Consider the following 19,709-nt stretch of genomic DNA (forward strand, 5'->3'; position numbering starts at 1 on the left):
ACAAATACTATACGCAAAATATGCACAAACTTTTAAAACTCAAAACGGAAGAGATTCGACAAGTATGCTAGATGCAATCTCCCCCTATAGGAGTGGTGCTCTCCTTCCACCTCCTATGTATTTGATTTTTTGATTGATTAAATAGCTTCGAGCAAAAATTCCTATATACATCTCCTCTATGCTCGAATTAGGCAAAAGCCCCATAAGCCACTTCTAAAATAGCTTGCTTTTTCTAAAAATAAAACTTGCTTTTCCCACTATAGTTAATATGCTTAGGCTAAGCCTCTAATGGTCAAAAATTTAAATATGTACATGAGAATTTGTAGCGTCAAAAATTAGGCTTAGCCTTGTCCATCCCCGCATCACTAGAGTTGTGCCACGTGCCAAAAATATGGCAAATCATACTCACCAAATGCCATCACCCGGTCAACTATTCTTCCCCTGAATTCACAAAATCAATAATAACCTTGGAATAAACTTGGAATTAATCATTACAATTAATCAACCTTTTAGTATTTCAGCAACATAAAATCAATAAATCATTTTGGATGGTGCACACTTGCCATCAGATGGTGCACCTCATGCCATACATGTGAAGATAGTGGGAGAGAAGGAAGGAGTCTCACTCTCGGCTTTCTCACATACACAATGGGGAAATACACACAAAGGTGCAGGCTGAAAACAGTTTTCCTCTTCTTAGTTGTGAAAGCCAAAAGAACTCTAATACAAAAGAATAGGTGAACCCTATATGTGGGTCTCAAACCAAACTCAGCTAACTAAGGTGGCATACTAACTGAGCCACGAACTACAGTACACAAGGATAGCTGTCATGCAGCTATTATTCATGGGCAGTGTACCAACCGCATCTGCAGCTACTAACAAGTCGGTGACATAAATGCACAACGGTCACCCTGGCATATCACGAGTGGTGCTCAATATCTCAACACTCCCCTTGAGCTCAATCCCAATTCTTGCACAAACCAAGCAGGTCTCTGAACTTGCGCAGCTTCTCTGCGCCCAATGCGTTCGTGAATATGTCAACTACCTGATTCTCTGTGTTAACATAAACTAGATCAATAAGACCTAGTAAAACCTTCTCCTGCACATAGTGATAATGCACCTCAATGTGCTTTGTTCTAGCATGATAGACTGGGTTATTTGCCAAGTGTATACTGCTCATGTTGTCACAATAAATGACAACTGGCCCATCTATAGATTGATGCATATCATAAAGTAGCTTATGCAACCAAGCTACCTCACATGCAGCCATTGCTGCACCCCTGTACTTAGCCTTTGTGCTCGACAAGGCAATTGTAGGCTGTTTCTTGCTGCTCCAAGTGACTGCACCACTCCCAAAATAGAACACGTATCCACTGGTAGATTAGAAATACTACCAGCCCAATCAGCATCAGCGTATCCATGCAACTGTATCTGAACCCCAGCCTCATAAAATAGTCCATACTGCAATGTGGACTTCACACACCTGAGTATGCGTCTAGCTGCATCCAAATGCGGTTTCCTTGGAGCCTGCATAAACTGACTTACCAACCCAACAGCATAGCTCAAATCTGGCTTGGTAATAGTCATATAAATCAAACTTTCTACTATGCGTCTGTACATAGTAGGGTCTTCCAAAAGCTCACCTGCATCTGCGCTCAGCTTCACATTTTGCTCCAAAGGAACTGAAATAGGCTTACAGCCTGTCATCCCATATTTGGATAGCATGTCCAATCCGTACTGCCTCTGTAAGAGCTGTATCCCACTTGGTGATCTAATCACCTCAATGCCCAAAAATAACGCAGCTTTCCCACATCCTTCATCTCAAACTTCTGCTTCAATAGCATTTTCACATGAAGGATATCTTCATCACTATCACTTGTGATGATCAAGTCATCAACATAATTGACAAGCAGCATAATACCTTTCTCTGTTTTTCTCACATAAAGTGAGAAATCTGCCTTGGAAATCTAAAAGCCAATAGTGACAAGATATTGTCCTTCTTGTCAGACCATGCTCTAGGTGCTTGCTTCAAGCCATACAAGGCTTTCTTCAACCTGCAAACAAACTCAGGATGAGCAGCATGAACATAACCTGGTGGCTGCTCCATAAAGACCTCTTCTTGCAAATCACCATGCAAGAAGGCATTCTTTACATCCATCTGATGTAAAGACCATCCCTTTGATGCAGCCATAGCAATGACTGCTCTTACGGTTGCCATCCTTGCAACCGGACTGAATGTTTCTTCATAATCAATGCCATATGTCTGTGCATACCCCTTGATAACTAATCTTGCCTTGTATCTGTTCACAGAACCATCTGCATTGTGCTTCACCTTATAAACCCACTTACAGCCAATTGCATTCTTGTCTTTAGGCAAAGGCACCAATTCCCATGTAGCATTTGCTTCCAAGGCATCCATTTCTTCATCCATGGCTTTCTCCCATTTTTCTTTTCCCATGGCTTGCTCAAAAGAAGTGGGTACTGGTTCCTGTATCACTTTGACCATATAGGCATAGTGAGTGGTTCCTGTATCACTTTGACCACAGGATACCTAGCTCTGGTAGACCTGCGCAAAATAGGCTCACTTCCAGGTGCTCTCAAAACATCCCTGGTCTTCCTTACTCCAGGTGTAACAACAGAAGGAATACCCAACTCATCATCAATGCTCTGTTCTGAGCCACTGGATTCACCATCCACATAAGAGTGACCTGCGTTCACATCAAACATGGGCTGATCTACCTTCTCTTTTCCTTTTCGTGATACCTGCATACCACTATCTGCATTGCTTTGAGGAGATTCTCCTGACCTCAATCTACCTGTCCATGGCGAAGTATGTGAACCACTGCTAGAGGACATTGTAGGTCATTTATATTTTGTGATTGCTGCTATAAATTCTGTGCATGCAGCATTACCATTTTGTGCATCTACATCATCAATTACATTTACTAGTTTATACCAGTTACTCATCTCATCAAAAAGGACATCTCTGCTCACTGTAAACTTACGTGTAGAAGGGTTATAGCATCTATACCCTTTCTGCTGCAGAGAATAACCAATAAAGATGCACTTCTCAGCTTTTGGATCCAACTGGTTGTGAATTCTCACCTATGATTAGATAAGATAAAAGGTTATGTCAAGAAAAATTAAACCATAAGCTCTAAATAAAACATATGCTTCCCAATATACTAAGAAAGAAATTCCCACAATCATTTGTGAACTCTTGTTCTTTATTTTCTCTCTTTCTCAACACACACATGTGCACAAGGATGGATGCATAGCCTACGAAACACCTTTAGCTAGGGCATCCCGTATGGGAATTTGAACTCTTACACTTACTTAGCTAGCAAATGCCCTATTCATCTGTGTTGCAACTCACCTATGGACCTATGGATAACCTCAAGGACCCTTTCAAGGGGGCAAGGGTAAGCCCACAAGAGATGTATGCTTGCCCTCTCTCAAGGGGCCTACACTCACAATTAAATGTGGGTGGGTTGGATTCAAACAAACCATGTGAATAAGTTAAGAGGAGAGAAAAATTTTATTTGTTATTTTCTACTTTGCTCCTAGCAAGCACGGTTTAGGGGATGATCATGCATGACCCAATTAATCAACTTTGCTAGAGCAAAGGTAGTAGTGAGGTACTCACAAAAAATTTGTATGCCTACAATTATCATTAGCTTTCAAATTCATATCCCAAAAAAGTATTTCCATCAAGGGACATAGGGGAAAAAAATCTCATGGACCTCAACTCATCTGGCACATGAACATAGGCAATGCAATTTTTCAAATGAGAAATATCTGGTTTCCTACCAGTATACATCTCCTCTAGCGTCATGCCATGTATTGCTGCAATGGGAGTCCTGTTCATTATGTAAACTGCTGTAGCAACTGCTTCAGCCCAATAATAATCTAGTAGGTCTTTTTCATTTAGCATGGCTCGAGATACCTCTCCAATATGCCTGTTTTTCCTTCCTGCAAGTCCATTTTGCTGTGGGGTATGACTGCATGAATATTGTTGCTTTATGCCATGCTCCTGCAGGAACCTTGCAAACTCATTTGAGAGGTACTCTCCCCCTCCATCTGACCTTAGGCATTTTATTAGCAGGCCTGTTTCTTTTTCAACCATAGCTTTAAAAGCTTTGAAATTCCCAAACACTTCACTTTTCTTTTTCATAAAATGCACCCAAACTTTTCTGCTGTAGTCATCAATAAAAGTGACAAAGTAATTACATCCTCCAATAGATGCAGCTTTAGTAGTCCACACATCAGAGTGGATTAATTCCAATGGCTTCTTTCTCTCTTGAACATGTCTAGGAAATGGTTTCCTTGCCTGTTTTCCAAATTGACAGGCTTCACATACCTTATGCATTTCTGCAACCTTGAATTTAGGCAATCCTGCAACAATGTTTTGGGCCTGCATTGATTTAAGTCGCTGTACATTAACATGACCAATGCATTTATGCCAGATATCAATATCTGCAACTACACCGGTCCCATGTGCAAACATTGCTGCACTCAATTCAGGCATGTCCGCATCCAACATAAACATCCTGCCCTTCTTCTTTCCTTTTGCTTTCAAGCGATCTTTATCTTTCATATCCTCAACAAAGTATCCATGAGGATTAAATCTGACCTGCAAGCCCTGCTCAACCATTTGACCAACAGAAACCAGGTTCTTGGTGATATTCGGGACATGAAATACATCAGACAAGTATTTCTTTTACACATCCTGCATAGACAAAGGAATTTTACCAATATGCACAATAGGATGTGCAGTATCATCATAGTCTCCACAAATCCTGGTCTTTCCATTTTCCTTGCATCCTTCATCCATTCTGCATGACCTGTCATGTGGTTTGACGCACCTGAGTCAACATACCACACATCATTACTTTCTTCTGCACTTGTCACAGAATTGGTCATGTGCTGCACCATAAACAAATGCTCATTTTTGTCATCACCCTGTCTACTAGAGGATGCATAATTGCCTTGCTGCAATTTTCCATTCATAATGTCATTCTGCTTTTTGTAGTAGTCTTTAGCCATATGACCCATTTTACCACAATAGTAGCATTCAACATTGCTGTTTGCATTTTGGCCTCTCTGCCATCCACCATGACCTCTTTGGCTCCCCCTGCCTCTAGAGTTACCATATCCTCCTCCAAAGGACTGGTTTTCTTGAGTTTGCTGCATATCATGATTTCTACCACAGCCTCCAGATCGGCCTGCTCTACCTCTGCCTCTACCTCTTCCAGCATTTGAGTAGAAGACGGTTTCTTTTGAACATCCTCCTGAAGAAGATGCACCACTATTTCTCTGCTCTTTAGAAATTAGAAGAGCAAACAACTCCTCAAAATCAGGAAATTTTTCACGGATGGCAATGGATGTCCGGAATTGTGCATAATCCTTTCCTATACCATTCAAGGTCACAGAAACTAGATCATCATCTTCCACTGGTGACCCAATGGAAGCAAGTGCATCTGCAATTTTCTTCACCTTCATGTGGTAGTCATTGATGCTCATATTTTCTCTCTGCACATTGTGCAACTCCTGCTTGAGCTACATTTTCTTGGCTTGCGCATTTGTGCTGTACATTTTTGCCAAAGTATCCCATGCCTTCTTTGGCGTACTTGCTTCCTGAATATGCACAATCATAGAATCTGAAATACTGATAGACAGCCAGTACATAACTTTTCTGGCTCTCTCATGCCATCCTTTAAATGCCTGCATTTCCTGTTGATTGGGAACATTAGGAAGAACTGGTTCTTCTTCATTTCCTGTAATGAACTCCCAATAGCCTATTCCCATAACGAAATTCGTCATTCTAAACTTCCATGCTTGGAAGTTGTTCTTGTCAAGCCTTTCAGTGATAATCTATGAAAGAGAATCAGATGCCATTACAAAACACTGTAAAATATTTTGTCACTGCAAAAAACACAGCTTCTGCCTCACACGGGCAAATCTGCAAAACTGACGAAAGTGGTATTTGACCACACAATCACTTCCTAGTGACGATTTTGCATCAACAGGCAATAAGGATGATTCTGTAACTCCCAGTATCTCTGCGCACAGGCATACGATGCAATTTCTGCGGCAACTTTTCATCGACGTGCAGAGCAGTGGTCGCACAGCAAAAATAGGGTCTTTTTCTCAGTGCTTGCGGAGAACTTCCGCCTCCAAAACGGGCCCCAAAATGGCCTCGAATCAAAAAAATAAAGTCACCAAGGGCTTTGCCCTTGCCCGCTGCATATATTGCCCTCTTGCCACACCGGGAAGGGCGTCTCAATCTGAGACAATGCACTCTTGTACTTTCCGGCTGTGCTACCTGCAGAGATTTGCTCCCAAACTCGAAAAAGGAAAGGAACACTGGTCCTCTTACCAGGACACCGCGAACTTGGTTTGCTTTCTTGAGCTCCTTACCATGAACCAGGCTCTGATACCATGTGAAGATAGTAGGAGAGAAGGAAGGAGTCTCACTCTCGGCTTTCTCACATACACAATGGGGGAATACACACAAAGGTGGAGGCTGAAAACAGTTTTCCTCTTCTTAGTTGTGAAAGCCAAAAGAACTCTAGTACAAAGAAATAGAAGAACCCTATATGTGGGTCTCAAACCAAACTCAGCTAACTAAGGTGGCATACTAACTGAGCCACGAACTAGAGTACATAAGGATAGCTGTCATCCATCTATTATTCATGGGTGGTGTACCAACCGCATCTGCAGCTAACAAGTTGGTGACATAAATGCACAACGGTCACGCTGGCATATCACAAGTGGAGCTTGATATCTCAACAGATACGTGCATAAAATGTAATAAGGTAAATGGGATAGAAATTTCCACATCTCATCTAAGTGATTTGTACATCAATGATACGTTCTGGCTCTAATAGCTGGCTCTCCTTGGAGCAAAGGTGCATCCTCTACAACATGTCAAGTCGGTGGATCGCCATGGAAAGGTCTCAAGCAAGGCACATGAAAAGAATTGTGGATGGTCCAATGTGGGGATAATTCTTGCCGGTAGGCATTGTCATTAATACGCTTCAAAATCTCAAAGGGACCATAGGATTTAGGGGAAAGATTAATAACAAGATGGGTCTCAATACTCTTAGGTCGGTGCTACTCAATATGTAGCATGACTAGGTTACCTTCAGAGAATAAAAGCTCGCTTTCTACCCTTGTTTGCTCGTGCAGTGTAGACAGCTTGAGCGTGCTCGATGTTCTTATAGATAGTAATCAAAATGCTAGAGATATCCTCAATGAGTAAGTCAGTGGCCTCTACTCATTGCCTAATGCGGGTCAATGGATGGTCTTGCCATAGACAATTTGAAATGGAGATTTGCCTACGAAGTCCTTAGTATTGTTGTAGGCAAATTGTAAAATGTGTAAATATTTGTCCCATTTGCTCGGCGGACCAGACACGTAAGCATGTAATATGTCACAAATAGTATTTTGTGTGACCTTCGTTTGACCATTGGACTTGAGATGAAAAGCGGTGGAGAATTCTTAACTTTGTACCAAGATTGTTAAAGAGTGCAATGCAGAACTTGCTACTATCCTAGTCTAACATGACTACTTTCAAATGGCCATGGTGTACAAAGATGTGCTTGATGAACAAAATGAGAAGCCTAAATCTATCAATGATAGTCCAAATCATATCAAAACTTGAGCTAGTCGTAGGAAATCCAGTAATGAATATATACACATATACCTTTGTAAGACTAGAATAAGTCCAATAATACAAGTTTAGATTTTGTAATGAAGTCCATAGCACTAGTTTGGTAACAGGACATTAAAGCGTCCTAAGACATAAAAATGTCCTTCTAAGTGGCCATGTTCGAAGGAATTTTCACAAGCTACATGCAATGATTTTTCATATCCTATCTTCATCATGTCCTTTCTTATGATCCAAATTTTATTTAAAAAACATTTTAAGTTATAATTACATGTCCTAGGATTAAATTTTATAGAATTTTCTCCAACCTAAATTCTTGGTGGTCAAAACAGCACCCAAAAATAACAGCTTCAGGTTTTGTGAAAAGTGGCTCTTACAAGGTCCTAATGCATAATCTCTTGGATCTATAAAATTATATTCATTGCTATATTGTCAAAATCATCTTCTTTGAATTAAAAAGTTCAAAATTTATGGATGTATCTAGGATTTGATTGCTATTTTCTCTTATTTTTTATGTCAAACAGGCTAAAATGGCTCGAAAATCAATTTTTTTTCTCAAGATAGGTGTTTATGTTTTGATGTTTCTATATATGGATGGAAAATTCTTTGTATGTTAAAGGTAATGTTACATTTTTCAAGTCCTTAAATTGGTTGAATGTGAGGGCTTTATTATCTCTGTTTTCGGTCTATGCAAATGACGAATTATCTCACAAGTGCACCTAGAGAGTAATATAGTGTAAAATTAAAGGTAATATATTCCTTAAGAAAAGTTTGATGTCATGCATGGTTATACATAGTAATATGGGTTATATAAGAAAATATTCACACACTTTTATAATAATTTAAGGCATAGAAGATTTCAATGGTGCATAAGCTCCATTGTATCGGACTATGAGCTTTTGAAACCTAAGTGAATGGTCAAAAAATGATTACTCATGAATTGATGTTATATTATATCATGTAAAACAAAACTTCAAGGTTTAAACTTTGTTAATGTGTATAAGATGTCGGTTTCATATGTATATAACTTCGAGTACATTCTAGCAAACGTTGACATACACATATTTATTCAAATTTAAAGACCATAATATAGATTTTAGTATTCAAACTTACACCCAGATTTATTCTCTAAATGAAAACTATGTTTTAAAAAAATAATGCCACTAAAAGTAGGTTTCTTTTATGAGCTATATGCTTGAAATTTGTTCATCCAATAGTTTGTACGAGTCAAAATAGCAACCACGCAAGTTTTGCAAAGAAAATGGAGGCTTTGTCATTTCTCTATGGATGTATTTTTACTGTGTTATTGAAAAAGTAAAAAATATATGCCTTGAAGGGTACTTACATTGGATAGAGATTCAAACAACTTTATAACCCTAAAAAGGACACTTTTATGTCCTATTGAGCTACCAAACTAGTGATAGAGATCTGTTCCCATGGACCATCAAGGATCAATAAAGGCATAAGCAAACCTTGATATTTTATCATGTAGCTCTTGACTTTCTATCCTTCGAGCTGAACGAGCTACTTAAGCTCCTCCTCCCTTGCTACCCCTTTTTGCCCCTCCGACCTTAATTCGCCCCTCCTTCTTTGCCTTCTCCTCCTTGCCTCCTGGTTGTGATCCGTCTCCGTTTGTTGTGCAGCTCTAGGGTTGCACCTAGATCCCGCACTTTAGCTTGCATGATGAGGTGCGCTTAGCATGTGAGGCTATGGGCCAGGTGCCAAAAGGGCACCTTGGCCTCTTCTTTTTTGCCGTGCCTCCCTAACCATCCCATATCGGTAGGGTTTTTTTCAAGCAAAGGGTGCCCAGCGGTGGAGGCTACCCCTTAGGTTGCAATTTAGCCCCTAGGCTACTTGTTACCCCTAGAGGTTCCTTGGTCCTCCGCTCTCGGTGCTCCAAGGTGGCCTCTAGCTTTCCAGCTTTCTAGCCCTTTTGGCCTTCTCTCTTCCATCACTCCTTCCTCCTTTCCCTCTCATACCCTTCCACGTCATAGCGGTGGTTCTTGCTTTTTCTTGGAGAAAAGCTTTTTAGTGGAGACTCTGATCTAGCCAAAGGGGCTCTCATGACAGCACCCTCGAATCCCGCTACCATCATGGTCCTTTTCTCTCCGGAAGATAAGCAGTCGGTCAAACAACCAATTCAATCACTGCAAGAGAGTAGTGGTAGGCAAGATCCTGGACCTTAATCCCACAAGGCGATAGGTGCGTGAGTGGATCCTTGTGAGCTTAGCATTGGAAGGTGACCATATTCAGGATGTCACCATCTATGGTAGGGGAGTCTTTCTCCTTCAGCTGCGCTCATCGGAGACCACCCTAACCCTTGTGAAGCTTTCTCGGCCCACATTTGTATATCTTTTCCCTTGGTACCAATGATTTACAGTAGATGACATGGACATGACACACCATGTACCCCCCTTTTTTGGTGATGCTCCTCTTCTCGAGGATCCCGAGAGAGTATACATCCATTCTTCCATCATTGGTCCATCTTTTGGCACGGTGCTGGAGTCCCCATTGGGCACAATAGCTTTGGTTGTAGGGATGGTAGCGCTCCCAAAGTGGAGTGCCTAGAGGCTCTCCCTGACTAGATCTACCTCGAGGCACTAGATGGGGGGTAGTTACGCTAAAGGCTAGAGATCTCAGGCCCCTTGGGCCAATGCCTTCGATGCTGATTGTTGAGGCACATGGCACGGGACTCTACCCTAGAGGTTAGAGACGTGCCCCCCTTCCCCCTTACACTAGTAGATGCACTAGGACCACAAAGTGCTCCATCGGTAGTGAGACCTCAGCGGGCCTATAGCTAGCAACATTAGCACCAATAGCGTTCAACAAAGTCCTAGACGACCCCTTGGGTGGAGCCATCCGAAGGGAAGTGGGCCAAAATTGGGAAGAAAAAGAAAAGCAAAGAAAGTAAGGTGAACAAAACTGTAGAAGAAAGGCAAACGCGAAGGAGAAGTTGTGAGCAGAGAGTGAGGCTTCTTCCCGAGCATAGGATTTGCACCCAGGGAGCGCCCCCTCTTCACACCCTTAAAGACCAAAGGATGAGACTTTCTTTGACCTTTCACAGGACCGGGGCCCAAGGCACATGTACATAGGTACAATAGCAGGATGCGGGATCCTCTAAGGTTTCGATGTCAGCTGTCCCATCTACCTACCATGGCCCCCCTCACTGGTTGAGGTAGAGATCCTGGGACCACAGTTGCTAGAGTTGCAGTAGGTTCAGTGTACAGCCGCTTCTTTAGAGCGCATTCCCGCGCCAACGGGAATGCTAGAAAATGCTATGAAAGGCCAGGGCAAGGTCTGTTCCCACTCGCCGCCCCGTAAGTGTCGGGGGAGACGTAGAAAAGACCTCTCCAAATGAACAGGTACTCTGTCACCGTTGTCAGGGAAGCCCCAAGAGCGCAAACTCCTACGACCCGTTACCCCCACACTGCCAACTTCCGCTCACCTCACAGGATTTACGCTCACCTAGCGTTCAGCGGGAACGCTCTCTTAGCAAGCCATCCTCCCCCTCCTGTTCTTTCCCCTCTGCCCACCCCCCCCCCCCCCCCCCTCCCTCACACCCCTCATCCCCTCTGCCCCCACCTCTCGCTGTAGCATTTGTCATCCCCTCTGCCCCCACCTTCACAAAAAAGGGATAGCTTTTAAAATGTAATGGGAAGCTGGAGAAAGGATGACCTACAAGATCCATTTCTGAGGTTTCCACAATTTGTCGAAGGAGATGATGATAGACGTACTTCAGCAATAAGTACAGAAAGTTTGAACTGTGACTGCAGCATAAGGCCCTTTAAACTCAGCTGCAGCATTAAGGCCCTTTAAACATGTGTCAACTACCAAACAAGATAAATTAAGAGGAATAGCAACGAGATCAAAAGAATTCTCTTGAACAATGATTGAAAACGTATGAACAGTACAGCATGAATTCACTCACTAATTTGTATATAAATATCTACATAAGCTACACACACACGTTACAGAACGTATGTATGCACTGAAGCAAATGATCTATAAGAAAAAGGAAAACATATAGTCAATATATGAAGACTGTACAGCACGGAATTGATGATGTTCTTCACTAGTAGCTCACGATCGTACTCACTCAAAACTGGACCAGCAAATTGGTGAATTGATACAAGGATGATAAAGGTTATTACAGAAGTATAGTTGAGGTGTGACAAGACGATTTGATGCAATCCAAGAACAAGGAATCAATCTCCAAAACAGATGTCATTAACCTATTATAACAAGATGAACATCGATGTGACAAGGAGTCCTGTTGTGGAAAACCCTTCGAGGTTCAATCTTGCTTCCTTTAGTGCTCACGATCGTACTCACTTAAAACTGGACCAGCAAATTGGTGAATTGATACAAGGATGATAAAGGTTATTACAACAGTATATTTGAGGTGTGACAAGACGATTTGATGCAATCCAAGAACAAGGAATCAATCTCCAAAACAGATGTCATTAACCTATTATAACAAGATGAACATTGATGTGACAAGGAGTCATGTTGTGGAAAACCCTTTGAGGTTCAATCTTGCTTCCTTTGGTTTACATTTTCAATTGAATAAGTGAAGTTATGGAGCTCAAAATGTCCAGAGACCATGAGGACCACGGTCAGGATAACAAAAATGCTTTTGAAGCTCCTGATCATTGGAAGAGACAACATCCTGCTTGTGCTTCCGTACTCATTTCATAAATAGTTAGAATCCAAGCAGGAGCAATCAAATTGATGGTCATTTACCTGTTAACTAGCAAAGTTGAACATAAGGAATTTATGGTTCAAATGAATATTCTATGGGGCACTCTAGGTGACCATGATTAACGTGATTATAAAAGATGCTTATGAAGGTCCTGAGCATCTGAAAAGACATCATTCTGCTTGTGCTTCACCACAATGAGTGGACAAGGACTCTGATGGGCAAGGTAATCACTTACACTTCCTAGAAAAGTCCTGACATTGAAAACAAGAAAGTCTTGTAAATAAAGCTTTTAGGCGGGAGAGTCCCTCACCAACTTTGGTTTCCGTTTGACCAGTCACAACCATGCCCTCACAGGAAATCTGGCAGGGTGACAACACATACAAAATTTAAAATGAAGATGCAGCAAAGTGTGGATTAGATTTAGGGAAATGCATGATAGGATTGTATTACTGATATTAGAGACTGAATGCGTCATGAGATGTACTTCAGAAGTTCCTCAAGGGGATGGTAGTTCATAAAGGAGTAGCACAATATAGGGCTATTTTTGTCAAACAGGTCATAGTCACTATAAAGCTTGTAGCACACCTTGGTCTCTCGGGAAACATATGCCATATATCTCTCAACAAGTTTCTCACTATCCACTAGCGCTTGGACCTCTATCCCATCAGTTTTGTCAGGGGGCAAGTAGACCTCCTCCATTCCAAATGCACCTACAAAAAATTTGAAAATTAAATACGATGAAGCAACAGCCATCAGAACATTTATCATGGGCACCTTCCAAACAATAAAACAGAAGATAGCTTGGGATTACTTGACAGAACTGACATGAATATATGTGCGCTCAGGGGCATTGTATAACTCTCCACCTACCCACCCACTAATCTGAAATAAAAAATAATGTACCTGTTCCCACTGATGTAACTGAGGGTGCAGTGGCATGGTGAATGTGGTAGATTATCACTTTGTCGGCCTCAGTGCAGAAATTTTGCAGGCACCACACAAAAGCATGGATAGCCTGTTTACAAGAAGATTTTACTCAATACAACCAAGTGAGGGTTCCTAGGAATGAATGACCTCCTCAACATGAAACGAAATAAAAGCAAACATACCAAACAAGATGCCTCACAAACGTATTTACGACTTGTCCCAACCATGAAGAAAAAATCAAAGTGAGACAACTTGGAAATGCTACCTCCTTAGAGTCGTCAACTGCTATCACAATCGTCCTGGACACGCCAAATGATTTAGATAGTAGATCTGCGTGAAGTGCTTCAGGTTGCCTCACAATGACAACGAGACAATGCACATTGTGCAACACATAGTCACTCACGCTTCCCAATAGTACTCTGCAGTAACCTCACGTATTAGATCTAACGAAAGTCTAATTCGCAATGAGAAACAGCATGATCATTATTGTGTCGAGAAAGCAAAAACCTTTTGAGCACTCCAGAGTCGCTGCTACCTACAGCCACCACATCAGCACACTAACGGTTGGCCTCATCCACAATCCAGCTGCCTGGTTCACCTTTCAAAACTTCACCTTCGCAAGAAATCTACAGATGACAGTACGGCGGCGTCAAAAATGACAACTTGGAAACACGATATGTTTGCGGTGCTAGTTACGAGAGGAAAAGAACAGCGAAATGCGTGTTGTATTCGTGACAAGTTTCATCAAGACAAACGAAAGGACCTTTTCATTACAGATTGCCTCACCACCGCTTCTTTACCTTTACATTCTGCCATATAATAGCTGTTAACTTAGTCTAGAGCCTCGCATTGTTTTGTGACAGTTTTCTCAGCATTTTGTGCAGATTCCAGGTGGTGCTAGATACGAGAGGAAAAGAAGAGCGAAAGGCGTGTGTACTCGTGATAAGTTTTATACAGACGAACGAAAAGACCTTTTCATTATAGATTGCCTCACCCCGGCTTCTTTACATTCTGTCATATAGTTGTTAACTAGAGCCTCGCATTGTTCTGTGACAGCTTTTTCGGTATTTTCTGCAGATTCCACAGATGTAACAGGAGCTGCGATGTATTCTGCGTCCAGGAAGACAAACTCATACAAGTTAAGTATTATAGCACATTACGAAATCAGACACAAAAGCTTTTTGTGGAACCAAAAAAGAACAAGTTAGAACTCCCCCTAGAGATGACATATATTCACGGAAGAGAACGACCTAAACTAGCACAAACAGATTGCTCTGAGAGGCGTCCAAACTTTGCCTTATAATGATGCCAAGCATCTATGCAATGCTTGCCTACGAATTTCTACCATGATGAGCGAACCTGGAAATATTTTCCGCTGGTAATGGCTTCTTCACAAAATTCAAAACCAGAAACGAAACTTCTACGCGAGATCAGACTCAACGGAATATGTTCACTCAAGCTGCATAACGGTTGCAAGGTCGGGGTTGGGAAACTCGAAGCCGACGTAGGGAGCGCAGTTGAGGACGACAACGTGGTCAGATGGTGTGGCAAGGTTGCGCAAGGTCCAACGGAAAGAGATGTGGGAAGGTTGGGATTGGTCGACAGCCACGATGATTTTGCGAGGGGAATCCATAGCGAGGAGATGAGGAGGGAGCAGGAGATCAATGAAGAGAGTGTGACTCTTGGTGGATTAGTTATTGGCCAAAGCCTCTCCTAGCAAGACAAGTGTATCATCCACGTGGCTCCCTCACATTCCTCTCTCTCTCTCTCTCCTCAAACACACACACACACACACACACACTTTTTTGTGTGTGGAATTTACACACACACACATACACAGTTCACATGACAAGGCCTAGACGCTCCTCTCTTGGTGCTAGATCCCATTTGTGCTTGACAAAAATTGCTCACCCATCCGCTCGATTTCTTCTCGCCACCCAACGTTATACAACGCTTCCCCAGGTGCGGACAAGGAGCGAATTCTGTGAAACGGTTAGAGTCCCATCTCGGTTTCATCCATCCCAAAACTTCACATTCTCATATTCATCATCTGATGGCCGAACCACAACAAAACAATCGACCTCTATATCTACTTGTGGCGTAAAGTCTCTCTTCTTCGGTCCACAATATGGACGTGGGAGTAATGATACAAATTCATTTTCAAAGACTGGAGCTGGGCGCAAATCGTTATGAACATTTGGCCAAAACATATTGCATTCTTCCTTGACATCCTTTGAGCCTCGCATTCTCTCAAGGTCCTCTATTAAATTTCGTGTCTTGTTAATTACAGTGTGTTCTCTCCAAGTAGGCTTCGAATTAGGATATCTCTGGAGCATTTCCTCTTTGTATGTAATAAATGCTTTTAATCCTTCTATTTCACAGTTAGACCTCTCATTGAATTCTTGTATAGGAGCCCATATTGGATACCTTTCCTTGCTGGGAATTGAAGTTAAGAGACTGTAAGGTTCTTCAGGTTCCCATTTTGTATCATGAGAATACTGTTGCCATTGCATTATGGGTTTTTCATCTTTAAAAAAAAAACGAAAGTAGTATGGATTGGTATGACCTGTCAATGCATCACCACCCGTTTGTATGAAAGGTAGAATGAAGCTCTTCCAATCATACATTCTTTCGAGCCTCTCACATATTGTACTTTCCTTACGACCACCAACTTGCCTGCCACATCTTCTTACGAAGTCATCTATTGTCTCCATATCCTTGCATTTAACCTCCCTTGAGACTGTGCTAAAAACCTGATCGATATCCTCATGTGTATGCCCAACATACAAAAATCCACATTTGACCTCATTGAAGATTCGATGAGCAACTAGCATGGAGCAGAATGCAAACATGAGTACATTCTTATTTTCTCGCTAGCAATTATCAGCTTGTATTCTCAAAGTCGGTGGTAGGCGACCTTTTTCTGCATGTACATTGCGAATTGCCTTCATAATAGATGTTACAACTTGATTGCTATCATGTAGATGCAAGGAATCAATCCATATATATGCAAAGAACTTAATTCCATGCACTAACACTCCACATAGATGTGTCTTTGAAAAGTGCTTTCCTTGTAATTTAGGTGGAGTGGCAACAAAATGAGGCAATGTTGTTGTATTCTGATCCATGCCATCTACAATAAGGCACATGTAGTCATCGGGATGCGAAATAACTTGCTCCTTCCAAAATGCATATTTTTGTCTGGAATGTCGAATAAGGTCATGATGAGATTTTCGATTTTTTTAAATAATTCCCTTTTATTTGGACATGTTGCACTCTCAATCGCTCGCTTTAAATCATCACAGACATTGTACTTTGACATTTTTTGCCTCCTTGGGATTTTAACATATCCAAAGTTCTTCTTCCAAAGAGTATACAAAGTATGAGAAGAAGCTATGGCATCCCCTCTTTGCCTTTGCTTTTCTGCAATAGAGTCAAATACTTCGAGCTTTGTCAAGCCCATTGGAAGGTGCATTTCAGTGATCACGTCACCATTAGGGAGTATGGTGGATATATGGGGTTGAGGTAAAGCATTTTCATGTATGAAGTCTTGCAAAATTGCTACTGCCCTAACAGTTGAGATTCTTGATTTGGACCTTCCTCTATTACCATGAATGCTAAATTTGTTACCGCCCTTTGCCTTGGTGACTAAATCCCAATATGTACCATGGGATAATCCAGTAATATTGCGATATGCCTTATTGCAAATCTTTTTTCCATTTACGAGAGGTTTTACCTTTTGTCTTGAACTTAGCCTTTTATTGCCATTCTGAAGGAAGCAAGAGAGACTTGTGAGAAGGTATTCATTTCTTTCGCTTCCTCTTCTTTGCCACACGTGTCCTCTACATTCCCTGATGTCTGCAAGATCAATGAAGCGCATACATCTTCACTTGCAACATAGATATCCCAATGCATTTAACATGTTCTCCTCCTTCATTACTCTCTTCCTCTTTGGTTGTTTTGTGGATCTGCCTGGATTCGCTTTCTCTTCATGCATATGTATGGCTGTTTTCGTTCCTCGTGCACGTTGTTATCTGTATTTATGCACTTCTTCTCCTCACATTTGTTTTTAACCAAGCATCCATGATTGGTCGTTGCATCCTTGGCCATATCACAATCAAAGTTAAATATTGAATAATCCTCTGTTGATCTCATCCTCGTTTTTAACATACTCTTAGGACCATTCAATGAATTCAATATTCTACGAGAGTATCGAGAACCTTGAAACTCTTCCACTCCTGAGAGAACATCACTCATTGGGACATCTTGCATGGCTTTCACAAATCCACAAGCTTGATTGACACCAGGTTTGTTAATATGCATGAACTCATCCACACTTGACAAGACATTGCTATTGAAACCTTTGCCCTTCTCACTATGCAAGAATTCATCCACCCCAGATAAGGCTTCGCTTCTAAAATCATTTTGTTTCTCGGAACCAATAAACTCATCCACTCCAGATAAGATGTCACTTCTATAATTGAGTACATTGAAATCATCCACATTTGAAGTGATAGAGCTTGGCACATGGGCATGCTTTTTAGGTCCTTTGATATTGTAGTATACCTTGTCTTTATCATTGAAAACCACGTGCCTCTTTCTCATGTTTAAAAATTGCATGCTCCATCTCATATTCTTGCCTAACTCATAGTAGGGATCACATAAGGATGTTATGTTATCAACCATACCATCATCAGTGACTTTTAGAATCCTCATCTGTGCAAATGACCATTGCTCCACTTGTTCAAATCCCAATACTTCACCTTCTGCTACAGTCTTATTTGCAAATGATCTCATTTGTAAAATGTCCCCTATAGTAAAATCCAAGGTGGTGCACTTTGTATTCTTGATAATGTCTGTTGCGTAAGTCTCATCTTTGTCCCATGCTATAAATGATTTGTTGGATGTATTGTAGGGCATAACATCTCCAAGTGTTTCCATATCTCCACATTTATACTTTAGCTCAATATGTGCGCTAAGAATCTTTGATACAGTAACTGCCACCTTATCTTCGCCAAGTCTTCGAAAGTGGCAAACTGAACTGGGATCACTATCATGGATTGTAGCAAATGCAACTACTTCTCTTTTGCTACATAAAATCACATCCATCCCTGGAACAAAATCTATAGCCATCTCCTTTGTGAGAGTCCTTCGCAAGCATTCGCAAGCAAGCTGCAGTAGCAACAATTACATAAATATTAGTCTCTTTTTAATAACCTACTCATTATTATAATTTTTAATTAGTACTTAATTTATTGGTGGGAGAAGTTATCCGATCAAGTACTCATCAGATGGACACGCCAAGTTATCCTTTGCATGGTTGATCGAGCATTAAATACTATTTTTGCTCTAGTGTCATGCACATCCATAAAAAAACACGATGCTAGGTATGTTATCCAATCAAGTACTTATGGGATGGGCATGCCACTTTGCATGTAAGTCAATTCCACCTAGTTGAAGGTGCTTTGCATGGTCGATCGAGCATTAAATACCATTTTTGCCTTAGTGTCATGCACATCTGTAAAAAAACATGCTGCTAGGTGTGTTATCCGATCAAGTACTTATGCGATGGGAATGCCACTTTGCATATAAGTCAATTCCACCTAGTTGAAGGTGTGTGCAAAGTATTATGCCCATCGGATATGCTTTTCATTGTCGATCAAGCATAAAACACCATTTTTGCCTTAGTGTCATGCACAATCATAAAAGAACACAGTCCTAGGGGTGTTATTCAAACAAGTACTTATCGGATGGGGGCTCCACTTTCCACGCAAGTCCGTTTTAACTAGGTTTAGATTCATGCAAAGTATTATCACCATCAGATATGCTTTGCAAGGTCAATCACGCATTATACAACGTTTTCTCGGTAGTGATATGCACATCCGTAAAAAAACACGCCTTTAGGTATGTTATCTGACCAAGTACTTATCGGATGGGTATGCCTTTTTGAGAACATTTCAATACCACCTAGGTTGAGGTGTAGGAAAAGTCTTGTGCCCATCGGATATCCGTTGCATGGTCGATCGAGCATTAAATACTATTTTTGCTCTAGTGTCATGCACATCCGTAAAAAAACACGCTGCTAGGTATGTTATCCGATCAAGCACTTATGGGATGGGTGTGCCACTTTGCATATAAGTCAATTCCACCTAGTTGAAGGTGTGTGCAAAGTATTGTGCCCATCAGATATGATTTGCATTGTCGATCAAGCATAAAACACCATTTTTGCCTTAGTGTCATGCACAACCATGAAAAAACACGGTCCTAGGTGTGTTAATCAAACAAGTACTGATCCGATGGGGGCTCCAGTTTGCATGCGAGTATGTTTCAACTAGGTTGAGATGCGTGCAAAGTATTGTCACCATTGGATATGCTTTGCATGGTCGATTACGCATTATACAACGTTTT

The 19,709-nt window shown here is 41.3% G+C and overlaps 1 pseudogene across 1 annotated transcript in view; it reads right to left on the reverse strand.

Annotated features, from left to right (window-relative positions):
• Positions 1–12,466: 12,466 nt before the first annotated feature.
• LOC147883464 (uncharacterized) overlaps positions 12,467–19,709 on the reverse strand; it is a 75,596-nt pseudogene continuing 68,353 nt past the window's right edge. Inside the window, exons 2-7 of the transcript XR_015543820.1 lie at positions 14,296–14,411; positions 13,809–13,927; positions 13,567–13,720; positions 13,278–13,389; positions 12,960–13,084; positions 12,467–12,733 (exon numbers count right to left, since the gene is read on the reverse strand). The product of XR_015543820.1 is annotated as an uncharacterized LOC147883464 (transcript). The remainder of the gene's footprint in view (positions 12,734–12,959; positions 13,085–13,277; positions 13,390–13,566; positions 13,721–13,808; positions 13,928–14,295; positions 14,412–19,709) is intronic.

This window comes from Dipteris shenzhenensis, chromosome 28 (genome assembly GCF_047967505.1).
Source record: "Dipteris shenzhenensis isolate YYH24624 ecotype China chromosome 28, Dip_SZ_1.0, whole genome shotgun sequence".
Taxonomy (NCBI): domain Eukaryota; kingdom Viridiplantae; phylum Streptophyta; class Polypodiopsida; order Gleicheniales; family Dipteridaceae; genus Dipteris; species Dipteris shenzhenensis.